Genomic DNA, 3,950 nt, shown 5'->3' with positions numbered 1-3,950 from the left:
GCACACGGTCCGGGGGAAGGCCCCGGACCGGCCCACCGAGTTGGAGACCCCTGGCTCTTATGGTTGGGTCTCCAGGGGGTCTCAAAGTCTGGGGCCCCCTAGGGCCTGGATCCCGGCCCTGGGGGGCGGGGGGCCCGGACCAACGGTGGCACACGGTCCGGGGGAAGGCCCCGGACCGGCCCACCGAGTTGGAGACCCCTGGCTCTTATGGTTGGGTCTCCAGGGGGTCTCAAAGTCTGGGGCCCCCTAGGGCCTGGATCCCGGCCCTGGGGGGCGGGGGGCCCGGACCAACGGTGGCACACGGTCCGGGGGAAGGCCCCGGACCGGCCCACCGAGTTGGAGACCCCTGGCTCTTATGGTTGGGTCTCCAGGGGGTCTCAAAGTCCGGGGTACAGACCAGGAGCCGGGCCTGGAACAAGAGGCACCCGACACCCAGGGAGAACCACGCTCTCCACACCCACCTGCGCACCCACACTTAAGCACCCCTCCTCGGACTACACCCCTCCAGCACGCAGGCCCTGGAGGGTCGTGCCCCTGGTAAGGCAGGGACACTTAGAGTTTAGAGGGTTGGGGTTCCAGCCTGGATGTCCAGCCCGTAGAACGGGAGCTGGACGTACAGCCCGGGGTTCCAGCCCGTAGAACGGGAGCTGGACGTACAGCCCGGGGTTCCAGCCCGTAGAACGGGAGCTGGAGGTACAGACCGGGAGCCGGGCCTGGAACAAGAGGCACCCGACACCCAGGGAGAACCACGCTCTCCACACCCACCTGCGCACCCACACTTAAGCACCCCTCCTCGGACTACACCCCTCCAGCACGCAGGCCCTGGAGGGTCGTGCCCCTGGTAAGGCAGGGCTCGGTGTGTGTAGGAAGAGGGGGTTGGATGGTGGGGGCGATTACGCCCCTGTATTGGTACCATCTAACTCTAACCCTCCACTAGAGTCCTAACTAGAAAAACCGGAGTCCGGAGCAAAGGCCCCGATCGCGCCTGGGGGTCGGGGTTGTTTTTCGGGAGGTTTGTCTATGTAAAACCAGGTTGGGAATCGGGGCTGGGAAACGCGTCCGGCTCTCCAGGCCGGAGAACGGGACCCTTGAACGGGACCCTTGAACGGGACCCTTGAACGGGACCCTTGAACGGGACCCTTGAACGGGCCCCGATAACGGGGAGGGGGGGGCGGGTTAGTTCGACATCGGGGGTGGGTCTTGGGTCCTCCGGATGTTACATAGCTAAAGTCGTCAATTAGGGAGGACCACCTGGCTAACGTCCCCGAACGGCAGGGACGCCTCCCGGTGGCGAATGCTGCCCAAACGCGCGGGGACGCAGCCCGGTGTCACCCCCGACGCCATCTGGCAGCAGCACCTCATGCCTCAAAGTGTCTGTCGGCTCCCCGCACACTCATAACCCCTCCTTTCCCCCGCCTGTCTTTATCTCTGTTCGCAAAGTGGTCCAGTAGCCGCGCTCCCACCCGGTACGCCCGGGTTCGCGGCCCGCTTGCGCAGGGAACCCTCTTTTGTCTTTTTGGCTGACATAAAGGATCGCTCACTCATGATCCCCAATGGCAACCATCCACCCTATTTCTATTAGTCTACAAAAAGACTTTTCGTATGGGGACTTTAAAATGGCACAAGACCCGTTCCGCCGAATGGCTGGACCCTTCCAGCAAATGGCTGGACCCTCCCCGGGATTCGGACACTCTCAGCCCCGCTACAACTTGTCAAAAATACCCCTGCACGGTTCTCCGGAACCGGGGTACGGTCCCAGGACCTCCGCTGGGCCGGAACTGGTCCTGGAGGACCAGGGGGGAGATATGGAGCTACTTTACCCGGGATCGGGGCACTGGATCCCGGGCGGGGGCTCAGACATTCGGTGGGACCCCTGGGCGTCTCCTTATGGCCAGGGACTTTCAAATGGCACAAGTCCCGTTCCACCGAATGGCTGGACCCTTCCAGCGGATGGCTGAACCCCTACCGGGGACGGGGCAGAGGCCCAGACATTCGGCGGAGCCCCTGGGCGTCTCCTTATGTCTCGTGCCTCTGGTAAGGCAGGAATTTGGCAGCAGCACCTCCTGCTTCCGCATGTCCAGACCCGGACGATGATCCCAGACGTCTACATCACTTGCTATGAGGTCATAAGCGCTATGAGCCAAGGAAACCCGTATGGCTCGAGTAGTCTTGTGGTGGATCTGCTGCGGCGCCCCCCCAGCGACCGGGGTACGATTCCCACAAGCTGCTCAGGCCTTTTCTATCTTTTTGGCCGACCGCAGACATAAGGAGGCGCTTCGGACATAGGGAAGCCTCGACATCCGGACATCCTTTTCAATGGGGCCTCCTTATGTCTCGTGCATCTGGTAAGGCAGCAGCCATTTGGGAGCACCACCCCGTGATTCCGTAGGTCAAGGCCATGTGGCAGCACCACCTCCTGCTTCCGCACGTCCGGACGCTGATGATCCCCTATGTCTACATCACTTGCTATGAGGTCATAAGCGCTATGAGCCAAGGAAACCCACATGGCTCCTGTAGTTTAGCGGTTTAGCCGCCCGGTCTCCGCCCCAGAGACCAGGGTTCGCTTCCCGCTGGCTGCAGAAAGCCTCTTGTTTTTTTATTGTGTTTTAGTTTTTTTTTAATCTTTAGATGAGGTTACAAGTCCTATGAACGTGGTAGACAAACCTGCCTTGATAGCCAGGTGTACAGGAACACCGGCCCCCAGCTGGGAGACCCGGGTTCGATAACGGTCTTGGCTACCGAGGCTTTTGTTTTTGTTTTTTCGGGGGGGGGGGGGATTTAGCTCAAAATGTTGCCAATCACGTGGCTCCGATAGTTTAGGGGTTGATTTTGAGCTCCATTTCAATGATTGTGGTACAGCGAAGAGCGTAACTGCTCCTGTCCTCTTCTTTTTCCGTTCCTGACAGAAAGAGGCACCACGTGGTGCTGCTCAATGGCCGAAATAAGGCAGCACCACGTGGTGCTACTATGTGTCTAAATTACTTGCTACGACGTCATAAGCGCTATGAGCAAAAGGTCACCCGCATGGATCGAGGAGTCTTGTGGTTGAAGGTGCCACGCTTACAATGGATTGGGGCTGCGAAAGGGAGGGAGTATGTGAGAACGTCCGTCTCCGTAGCTCGCTCTGCTTCTCCTTCTCCCCCTCCCTTGTCTTGAGCCGCTAAAGTACAGGATCCACCGAGTCCACCCTTTTCCCGAACCGCTAAATTACAGGATGCAACGAGTGCCTGCGAGAAGCGAAGGGCGCCTTTGGCACCTCTTCCCTCCTGTTGGGGTCGAGAGAAAAATCATGCTCTGCTTCGGGTGATGCGACCGCAAGACTAACCGAGCCCAGAGCACCCGTGGAGGTTCGGGCGGGCGCCCGATAAACCCTAGCCCCGAAAAAGGGGCTCAGACATTCGGTGGAACCCCGGGACGTCTCCTCATGGATGGCTCGTGCCTCTGGTAAGGTAGCCATTTGGGATCATCACCCTATGATTCCGTATGTCCAGATCCGGTTCTACGGAACCGGGACCGCTCAAGGAGGTTCCGTACCCGGGGTTCCGTTACCGGGACCCCGCCTTACCCTGGCCAAAAAACCCCGTGGCTCTGGGACCTCCAGGGAGCTCAACCCTAACCCCACCCCTGATAACCCTAGGTCAAGTCCCCGTTCCACCAAACGGCTGGACCGTTCCAGCAAATGGCCGGAAGCCCTCCCCGGACCCCGGCAGGGGCTCAGACATTCGGTGGGACCCCTGGACGTCTCATTATGTCCCTTGCCTAAGGCAGACATTTGGGATCATCACCCTATGATTCCGTATGTCCAGGTCCGGTTCTACGGAACCGGGACCGCTCAAGGAGGTTCCGTACCCGGGGTTCCGTTACCGGGACCCCGCCTTACCCTGGTCAAAAAACCCCGTGGCTCTGGGACCTCCAGGGAGCTCAACCCTAACCCCACCCCTGATAACCCT

Source organism: Poecilia mexicana, unplaced genomic scaffold (genome assembly GCF_051168715.1).
Source record: "Poecilia mexicana isolate PSO_F unplaced genomic scaffold, ASM5116871v1 scaffold_19, whole genome shotgun sequence".
Taxonomy (NCBI): domain Eukaryota; kingdom Metazoa; phylum Chordata; class Actinopteri; order Cyprinodontiformes; family Poeciliidae; genus Poecilia; species Poecilia mexicana.
Note: the sequence above shows the minus strand (reverse complement) of the source record.